This window comes from Pocillopora verrucosa, chromosome 11, assembly GCF_036669915.1.
Source record: "Pocillopora verrucosa isolate sample1 chromosome 11, ASM3666991v2, whole genome shotgun sequence".
Taxonomy (NCBI): domain Eukaryota; kingdom Metazoa; phylum Cnidaria; class Anthozoa; order Scleractinia; family Pocilloporidae; genus Pocillopora; species Pocillopora verrucosa.
In genome coordinates this window covers 2,456,645-2,468,140 of record NC_089322.1, presented here as the reverse complement: position 1 = coordinate 2,468,140, position 11,496 = coordinate 2,456,645, and positions in this window count along the sequence as shown.

Here is an 11,496-nt window from a genome sequence, read left to right as displayed (position 1 = left end):
TATCAATGTATCCATATGAAGACCGCAACCAAAGACCCTCACTGACAAGGAAGCTTTTGGCATATAAATCCAAAGTTCTGGCATAGATGAAGAGCTATCTATTATGGTTATAAAGTGGAAAAGCCAGTCAAAACGATGTAGCTTAATGTAAATGCGTAAGAACGTTTTTGTAACGACATGATTCAGGTGTGTAGGTGTTTCCAACTCTGAACTGCTTGAACTCTATCGAGAAGTCATCTGGCCAAACTGACTGAAGTCCCATGTCCCGAAGTAGAAGTAGAATGTTAGAAGTAGAATGGATGTGATGTTTTATTATAGGAGATAATATGTGGTGCTATGGAATTTAATCAATAAAATGACGATAGAAGTTGGTCGTAAATTCGATATGTGTATGTTTGACATCATGTTGAATCACAGCTATTTTCCTGTTATGAAATATGTACAACATGCAGCGTATAGAGAATTATGCTCGAAAATTATTTCTATCCCTCCTATGATCCTAATTAAGCTTTCCTAGCAATGTTGGAGAGTAGACATCTTGGAAATAAAGAACACAATCATGTTCTGCAAGTCCATTTCTAACTAAATCAGAGGACTGTGGTATAACTGATATACTTAATCTCGACGTATTCCAAAGACATTTCGTAAAACTCGTTCAGTAAAAAAAACCTATCGGGAACTGACCTATAACAGAGAATATGATAATGTCATTTCTTCAAATGAAGCATATGTATAGCAATTCCAGTAACATTTTCAAAATTCGGTGGGGCAAAGATTCGTACAGAAAAACTCCCCATTCAAGATAGTATGATAAAGTTAGATACAAAAAATAGCATTTCTAGGCGAGTAAGCAGGCTTGTTTTAACTCTCTCCCTATTGCTTCACTTTTAAAGCCACTGCAATGAGTATCCTTCTTTGAGAGATACCCTGTAGTCGGATGGTGGTTGAAAGTCCAAAGCAGTAGGCTTAAGAGAGGCCACAAAACCCTGGTGACCAAGGTTAGGAGGATCACCCGCTATCAAGCCAGACTTGCCGATAGAAATGTAGAGGGCTTAACGTCAAGGGTAGTGCCCCGCATGCAGCTCAGCCACTAACCTATCCAAGGGTGGGTTGCAAATGGCTCTCTGTGGAAAGCTCAAGGGGTGGGAAGGGTATGTTGTTGGACCCCTTGTCTTACTGGCAGTCTTCGATGAGGCTGGAAGGGGCTTGTCTTATTCATCTTGTTTGACAGCCTGGATTACAGGACTAGTGGTCAGGCTTGAACCCTTTCACACTTCAGCCACTGTTGGTTGCTGTTGGTCACTTAGTTGTAGCAAATCCATAAAAATAGCCTATTAAGACTGGTCTGATGAAGGTAGAAATCCTCTCAACAAAGCATAAGGATGGAGTATGCAGTCATGTAAGGAGAAATTGTAGGGAATGTCAAAGGCGTTTCGAAGGTTGATAGGATGGGGTTTGCAGTATTCCTCAGTTATTGTCGAGACTCACTGAAATCAGGGGGTACTCAAGACAGTTAAACGGCAGCTATGAAATTTTGCGCAGTGGTCTTTTTGGTTTATCTAGCCATTGCTACTGATGCAATTAAGAGAAAGAAAGTTTGCAAACAAATAATAGGCAAGCTGTCAGATCTTGAGGCCTTGATAAAAAAGAAACAGGGCTGCTGCACAGTGGGTAAAGTTTTTGTTCCTCTACAGAGTCGAATAGTACGCATGACCTTGGAAACGCAAGTTTGGATAAAGTGTTTTAGTTTAAACTTTCTGGGAAACTGAACTACCCCTTTAAGACTTGTTCTTCCCGAGAAAGAATAAACAATGCCAAAACATACTTTTGCCATCGCGCTAACGGTTTCGAAGGACGTATCCACTTGACCAGATATGCCTCAAATTTCGCTCAAAGGACATCGTACTTTTTTTTGGTTTTAGTAAATACGTCCAGAAATACCGTCAATACTTATTTCAGCGTTACATTCGGCCTACAGCTCTTGCTTGATCAAAAGCATGTGTATGGAGCCCGTCAACGCTTTTTTGAGAGGGAATCGTCAGAAGTTCAAATTCTAATTAATGGCCTATTTCAAAGCACAAGTCCGGCAAAAAATTAGAATGCATTGGGGGATTAGCAGATCCACACGCCAAACCAGCAGTTTAAAAGGCCATTTTACATTTGTGTACTTAGTTGCCAAGCCTTCGATTTGGAGTGAGGCTAAAGTTGACCATGTTGCGATAGAGACCAATTTCTACTCAACATGATAACCAAATTAGTTTACTTTTGTCAAAGGCTTAAAAACCAGGCACGTAACAAATGAATAAATGGGGTAAGTTTCTAAAGAAACTGTGGTGCTGCGTCGGTGGGAGAGTATAGCAGGTAATTTAGTGTTGACAACTGAGTTGAAAACGTATGATTCACCTCCTCGTAATTCTCTGTGCGCGTCTTTAGTGTGTGCTTGAAGAGAATATTTAAACACAGACAATGATGACGAGCCGTGCATCATTCTAACTTTGGGAGAAATTATAAAAAATGGAATTTAATTCTAGAATGTAACGACTGATAAGAAATTTGACCTGAACAATGAGGAATTATTCTCGTATTCTATTTTCTAATTGCCGATCCAAAGACTGAAGCGAATTCACATCTAATTATTCTATTTCGAGTAAAGGTACCTTTGGAGAGTATTACAAGCCGATATTAATAAAATCACTTTTTGTAATCTTTGGCATGGTTTTGAATAAGATATGGCAGAAAACTGACTTATTTTGAAGTTTCTTAGTCAAGGAGGTAAAGGGTTTCACACAGTTTAACTGGTCATTTCTAGCGAGGCGAGGAAATATTTTTTTCTGCACTCCGCCCGGACAAACTAACACTCTCACTATGCAAGGTAGACAGTGCTACTTTTAGAATTGAATAAAATAAAAAAATATCTAAAAACGATCAAATATTTTTTTTTTCGACATGGCACCAGGAGTTTCAATGTAAACGTAAGTGCTGGTGTTGGCTAGAAGTGGATGCGAAAGACGGCCTGCTGATTGTTAAAGGTACAAGTTACAACTTCAAACTAATAAACATTGTGATTGTAATCTATGAGAATAAATTTCTAAGGGTGTTTCAGATACCTGTACAAGCTATCCACTGACGTTTTCATGGAGCAGGATCGAGAGCAGGAAATAATGATTACGATCGATGAACATTTGTTATCATGGCGTTCCGGAAAACAAACTATTCATTAGCGTTTCCATGGAGCAAGGAAATAATCGACGAATATCATGTTTTCTTTACGTTTACCGTTAATAATTCTGTGTGAAAACGCTTGGAAAATGCAGCGCTCGTGCGCTCACGAAAACTGCGGAAAAACATCCAGGTAAACGGTGCAAGCTGTTCACTTCTGTTTCCATAGAGCAGGAAAATAATAGACGAACAACACGTTTTCATGGCCTTCACTGTTAGTAATTCTGTGTGAAAACGCTTGGAAAATGCAGCGTTCGCGCGTACGGAAAAACTATAGAAAACGTTCAGGAAAACAAGGTATACACTTGCATTTTCGTGGAGCAAAAAAAAAATCGACAAAAATCATGTTTTCATGACATTCACCGTAAGTACTTCTGGTAAACACTTGGAAAATGTAGCTTTCGCGCCCTCGGGAGAAAAATTGTTCAGGAAAACAAGGTATACACTAGCGTTTTCGTGAAGTGATTGGAAAGTGATTCGGACACAGACTGAACAGTTCCTTGAACTGTTTAGCCGGACCTTAAACTTTTTTGCGCCTTAAAGATGTGAAGAAATCATTGCATATTATTGTTTTGATCGTATGCGGTTGTTTTGACCGAATGCAACCTACGGGCTCGTGCAATTTTGTTAGTCTTTAAAAAGTTAACTCGTGCCTATTTATTCCAAATTGCACTCGAAATCATGTGATTACCTATACAAAGTTCTAATACTAAGTTAGGAATTTGAGAGAAATACTCAGTGTAAATTCCACGAAAATTTCTGACTGTCGAGCGCATAGTCCATTTAAGACCGTGCCTGGCTAATTTGCATTTTATTTGCATCGTCGTGTTTATAAAAATTTCCCTCCCAATCCCCCCTCAAAATAGGAAAAAAACTGCTGCATAAGTGTAATGACGTTAAGCTTGATTTCGCGTTTTCTCAACACGAATTTTGTTGAATCGTGCCTACTTTGACATACCTGAATTGAATATCGAACTTCAGATCATCGATGTTAACGACAGACGAAAAAGACGTCACGGCCTCTGAAACACTAAAAAAAGAAAAAAATTGGAAAGTTTTGCAAACTATTTAAATTGAATAACTTTGAGTTAAAACTGTGCAGAATAATGATTTGAAATAAACTCACTTGACAGGAAAATAGGGTTTGTTGAGAAACATACGGCAAGCAAACAAATGCTTGACAACTAGGTGTTTACATTTGAGGCAAACATGCCGAAGCAGGTGTTGCTGGGGAGTTGAATAGCTAATTTATAATAAAAATAAGAGTAAATTTACATAGTCTATTAGCTACATGCCAGTTGATATTTCATGCGTGTGCCTTCTTATCACGTGTTTTCTTGAGATTGTCATACGACAGGATCAGCATCAATATTGTATCCTATTAGGAAGAAGTAGTGGTTTGCCTTAATTTGTTCTTCTGTCAAAACAGTGTTTTTGTAAATGAGAATAGTGTGACAATCTGAGTTTAAACCTTCATGAAATTCACCTCTCAAAACGACAGAAACGATCCTCTAAACCTTACCCACTGTACAGCAGCCCTGTTTCTTTTTTATCAAGACCTCAAGACCTGAAAACTTGCCCATTATTTGTTTGCAATTTTTCTTTCTTTTCCTTGCATCAGCATCAATGGGGAGATAAACCAAAAAGATGACTACACAAAATTTCATAGCTGCCGTTTAACTGTTCTGAGTACCCCCTGATTTCAGAGAGTCTAGACGATACCTGAGGAATATTGCAAACGCCATCCTATCAACCCTTGAAACGTCTTTGACATTGATTTCTTACAATTTCTCCTAACTTGACCGCATACTCCATCGCTATGCTTTGTTGAGAGAATTTCTACCTTCATCAGACCAATCTTTAGAGGCTGTTATGGATTTGCTGCAACCAACTGACCAACAGAAATAATTATGTTTAAAGTAATAGAATTATCCGCCTTTATTGGCAAATATGGAATAACCCTCGATACCAACGACACGTCAGTCAGTGTAATTTGTCAAATCTTTCAAGAATTTTCTATCTTAATAATTGTAGCCAAATGGGTAATGCATTAATGAAACACTTTCCATTTAACGTGTGGGCAGACCACTATGGCGATGCCCACCTTCAAGCAAAAACTTAGCCATTAGGTTTTTGCAATGTCAATTGAGCCCTTTCACCCAAAGGGATACTTTTGCCACTCAGCCACCTTCCAACCATGGACTGTTAGCGCAGTGGCTGAGGTGAAACAGGGTCAAACAAGATGAATAAGACAAGCCCCTCCAGCCTCAGAGAAAGCCACCAGTTAGACAATGTTTTCAATAACCTAACTTTCCCACCCCCAGAGCTTTTCACACAGAGCCATTTGCAACCCATCCTTTGATAGGTAAGTGGCTAGGTTGTATGCAGGGCACTAACCTTGACGTTAAGCCCCCTGCATTTTTATCGGCAAGTCTGGCTTAAAGGCGGGTGATACTCCTCACCCTCGCCATTAGGGTTTTGCAACCTCTCCTAAGCCTACTGACTTGGACTTTCAACCACCCTTCAGCCACAGGGTGTTCACCCACAAGCTGAGCTCTGTCAAGGCATTAACCTGACCGTCAATCTTGCAAAATATCGAGCATGTTTTTGCAAATCTAATCAGATATAAGTTTTGGAAATGAAAGAAAAATTAAAACGGCAAGCACTACCCGGATTCTTTAAAATGAAAGAAGACTCCCTCAATTTTTGCCAATCTAAAGGCCCTCTACACTGACAAAACCTTACCATAATATTTAATCCTCTATGTAACATCTTTCCGCTCAAGTCTTGTGCTGGTTGCTGCAAAAAATCACATACAAACAATCAAACTACATCAAACATTTACCATTCGACCAATTCCCACAAAGACAACACTACGAGTGGTCTCTTAAAAGCCATTAAATCACTCGTACGAACATGACAAGACATGATTAAAGTTTTATATTATACACAATTTTAAAAATAATGAAATGTAGGAGATAATTCTCAAAACAATAACTGTACCTTTGAGTTTAAGACTTATTGACTGTCACCTTGCTTCTGACGGAGCTATTTCAGCATTGTGATTTTTACTTCACTTTTCAGCCCTTGGGGATCGAAGATAGTAATGCGCAGAGATAGCCCCACAGTGTTTGAAAGATTTGAAACTTTATGTGGGAATATCACCCATCTGGAATCGTTTTCTCCGAAATGATTTTGCTTTCAGTAAAAACTTTTTAGCTAAAGCTAAGCGAGTCAAACCAAGGCTTTGAAACCTTATTTGTAGACCTCAAAGGAAGCCTCATCCCCCTTCTTCTTCACTTGGGTATCCCTCAAGGGTACTCATTGCAGTGGCTTTCAGAAGTGGAGCAATTGGGGGAGAGTTAAAACAAGCCTCTTTGCTCGCGTAGAAATGCCATTTTTTGTACATAACTTTATCATACTATTTTGAATGGGAAGTTTTTCGTACGAATCTTTGCTCAACCGAATTTTGAAAATGTTACGGGAATTGGTCTACATACTGCATTTGAAGATATGACATTATCATATTCTCTGTTACAAGTCAGTTCCCTGAGAAATATTTTCGACTGAACGAGTTATACAAAATGTCTTCGGAATACGTCGAGATTAAATTTACCAGAGACTACTGTACTCTGATTCAGTTAGAAATTTGTCATACTGATTGTTTCCGAAAGTTTTAGTATGATTATTCTCAATTATCCATTTTCGAAAGCATTTTTCTCCCCAACCCCTCTTTCATAGGATCAGCTCGCGTAAAAAGACCGGTGGACTTGCAGAACATGATTTGGTTCTTTATTTCCAGAATGTCTATTTTCCAGCATTGCTAGGAAAGCTTTATTGGGAACATAGAAGAGATAGAAATATATATTTTTGATAAGCTATCAGTAAAGTTAATTATCACACCGCACTGAATTGAATCTGTCAAACAATGTGAGCAGAACGCATTTAAAAAATGCTCAGATTTAAATGATCTCCGTAACATTTTGCTAAACTGGTATGTAGTGGATGATTCCTACATTTGCTTCATCGTGTCGTTACAACTTAATGTATTCAGCTGCATTAGCAAGGTGCAGCTTTGTTAGTTTCTTAATTCAGCCTTAATTTGACTCAGCTAGTATCTAACGCACTTACATCGATTAAGCCACATCATTTTGACTGTCTTTCCCACTTCATGGCTATAATAGATCGTTCTTCATTTTAATTTAACCAGAACTTTGGATTTAAGTTCCATAAGTTTCAATCTCAGAGATCTTCAGCAACAGCCTCCATCCAGAAAAATCGTGATCACCCTTCTGGGCACAGGAAGACCACAATTAGAGCATCTTGAGGTGGCGCATACCACACGCACATAGTGGGTTTTACGATGTTTGGTTCCCTGTCGTCGACTTCGAGTCGGAAAGGTACCCAAGACAAAATCAAGGCGAAAGTAATATATTAATCTTCTCAATCGACATTCAAATATTCCTTTCAGGATGCCTGCTCGAAGGCTTTTCTTGAATTTGTCGAACACCATCGGTAAAGGAATTTCGGGAAAAAATATGGAGATGTCATCAACACTTGTACGGTCGTAATGCTTTTTGTAGATGTACTTTTTATGTAATTTCAGTTGCTTGATACTTTCCCTACACGAGTAACACGAGCTATTCATGACAGCAAATTCTGTGCCAGACCTGTACTTTCCAGTCACAACTAGGCTCCAAAGTTTATTTTTGACCGCATGAGATCTGGGTGCAAACGTAGCACGAGCTTTGAAAGTGTTAATTTGAAGTGAGCAATGGTGAATTATTATAATATTCTATTCCTTGATTTCCGCTCCAAAGGCTGAAACGAATTCACATCTGATTATTTCTATGTCGAGCTAAGATACCTTTGGAGAGTATTACAAGTCGATTGATTATTACTATGTCGAGCTAAGATACCTTTGGAGAGTATTACAAGTCGATTGATTATTACTATGTCGAGCTAAGATACCTTTGGAGAGTATTACAAGTCGATTGATTATTACTATGTCGAGCTAAGATACCTTTGGAGAGTATTACAAGTCGATTGATTATTACTATGTCGAGCTAAGATACCTTTGGAGAGTATTACAAGTCGATTGATTATTTCTATGTCGAGCTAAGATACCTTTGGAGAGTATTACAAGTCGATTGATTATTACTATGTCGAGCTAAGATACCTTTGGAGAGTATTACAAGTCGATACTAATAATATTACTTTGTGCTGTTGTTGAAGTGGATGTGGAAGACGGCCTGGTGACTGTGAAAGTCACAACATTTAAGCTTGTGTTTCTCGGAAATTGTTAGTCGCCTCAACAAGGAGGAGGGACCTTTCAATCGTTTTTTCTTAGTAGCGACTAAACGCTTTCTTTCCGAACCTTTTTTAAAACGAATTTTAAAGAAATTTTCAAAGTCAAGCAGCACGCGACATGCATCACATAAATGTGTACTCTCTCTTTAAAAATTCAAACTTCTATTGATTTCTTCTAAAAGATTTAGGCTTCTGCATTTCTTTTAAAAATCTAAACATCCACATCATGATTGACTGAGAGAAATCCAGTTTACATTTAACACAGTGCAGAATAAATAAAGGTAATACAGAGCAAAAGATATTTGATTTCATTGTATGCACAAACTTGGAAAATTCGTCCACTAGACACCAAAGTAATTGCTGGATTAGCTTCACATTTCTAAACAAAGTTCTAATACTAAGTTAGGAAGTTTGAGAGAAAAACTCAGTGTAAATTCTGCAAAATATTTGACTGCCGAGCGTGTAGTCCATTTAAGACAGTACCTGGCATTTTATTTACAGAACCATTATCATGCAAGTCTATCTACCGAACCGTCCTTTAATCGACAAATAGAGAAGATTTGACTTTGCTCTGTTCTGTTTTTGACAGAAAATTTTTTTTTATACAACGGTTGAAATCTGTCAAATTTTCCGCCCTACGGCTACTTTTTTCCGCCGTTTCACGGCTCGCAGTTAACCCAGTGAAGACCTTTTAACATGCATCGTCTGTGTTATAAAACTTCTGCTGAGAGACTGATTAATCAGTATTACAAAATAATCTTTCTCAACTAAAACTTACATTGTAACATGTGAAGTAACCAACATGGAGAGCTCTTTCCCAAGCATTTAGTTTTAACATCTCTGTTCAAGGCGAAACTCACAATCGACTGTAAACTTTTTTCATGAGGAATCTCTATCAGATAATCAAATTGAGATGGTAGGAACTATTGATTAAGAGTTGAATTTGCATTGGGAGCGTAACTACTTGATGTTTCTGATACCGTCGGCGCTAGGGATTGGTGCTTTAGGTCGCAATCTTGAAAAGATCCATTGTCATTTGAAGAGGCAGATGTATTTTTAATTAAAAAGTAGGTTTTCTCTGAAAAGGTTTGATGTATGATAAAGTGAGAATTATATTTATCCTAGAATCTCGAACCTGACTTAAAATGTCCTCTTTGATTACTCATTTCCGTGGGAATTCACATTGAGCAAAGTAACCAAATAGAGACAGTCAAAAGGGGGAAATATGTCACCCCATGATAAATTCTATGTTTTTGTGGTAAAAATAAAAAAATGAGAAGGCAATAAGTATTGTAAAGTTGTGCGACGAAGTTTTAAGGACACCCGGAGCGAGAGCCGTCTTGTTCATCCCGAAGTCTTCCTAAACTTGTAATTACCATGTTTCTTCTTTTATTTTGGGATAATTCGCAATGATTTCTAAAATTCTATTCTACTCACTGAGACTAAGCGAATATCGTTGAGAAAGTCTCGAAATGAAGTTGATAAAGAAGCGATTAAATATTTCAATTTGTTTATGCATTCTGTCTCTGTCACACTCTGAACTATCAGAATTTCCTCAATCCATTTCTTGTTTCATTTTTCTTTGGAGTCGGAAAAGAAGATATATCTCAAGGCTATCGATTATTTTGGAAAATTCCTGGTTTCCTGACAATGGTAGCAATGATGTGAAAACTGCACTCCCGACTTTTATTTTTCCGTCACCACACCCCTCCCCCCCTCCATAATAGAAACCTTGATCATAGTCAAAAGACACGTGCCTGACTTCAAGCGGAAACCTAGTTATCGGTTTTTTGCAAAGTCAATAGAATCCTCTCCCCCAAAGGTATGCTTTTGAAACTCAGCCACCCTCCAGTGATGGAGTGTTAGCACAGTGGCTGAGTTGTGACTGGGTACAAGCCTGAGTGCCAATCCTTGAATGCAGGTTGTCAACCAAGATGAATAAGACAAGCCCCTTCCAGCTTCAAAGAAAAATGCTATTTTTGTCTGGAGGTCCAATAACCTACCCCCCTCCCCCACCCCTAAAGTTTTCCACACAGAGCCATTAGCAACCCACCCTTGGATAGGTTAGTGGCTGGGTTGCACGCCACTAGCCTTGATGTTAAGCCCCCTGCATTTTCATCCGCAAAGCTGAGTTGAAGGTGGGTGATGCCTTGTACTAGGTAAATGAGAGGATGGGTGGTGAAGAAGTTTCGCACAGACAATGGTCTGGTTTATCCCGCCGTTGGTGTTACGTTCATTTTACAATAATCTATTTTGCAATAAAGTAAGAGATACTTGTAATCCTGTACTGTTAGTTTTTGCCATATATCAGCTTCCACATCTCAATTTTTTCTAACGACAGCGATCATACGCTACTACATGAGGCAATTTAAGTCAAAACTGGAGCAATGAGATGCTTCTTCGCAGTGGAAGTAATAGATTACATGTCCGGTTCTTTGTTGTGTTCGATGCACATGGTCTTTGTGTGGATAAATATTCGCTTCTTTCACATTGCCAGGGTGGCGCCCTGAACAGAGACTTCCGCAAGGCACGAACTGAGAAACGTCGAGCAAGTAGTATGGGATATGGCGGTACGAAACCACTTTGAAAAATTGATCTTTTAAAAACGCCAACTCTCTATACTACTTTCCATTTTATGGAAGCAAAAGATAGAAATAATTTTTTGGATATAAAAGATTGAAATACTCTCATTGCATCATTTTATAATATCAAAGCGTTGGAATATTGTGGGAGACTAACGATATGATCTCACTGCATTTTTCCACTGGCTTTGATGTACTCTATTCTTTTTCTTCTACTCACTAGTATCTCCGATCTCACAATCAATCAACCCAAATCGCCTGTCATATTTCTGTACTTCCGTCACGAACCTATCAACAAATTCAATGTAACGCTTCGGTCACGACCGCCACTTGTGGGAATAAAATCTCCCAAGAAGGACAGATTTTCCTTTGAGTAACTACAAAA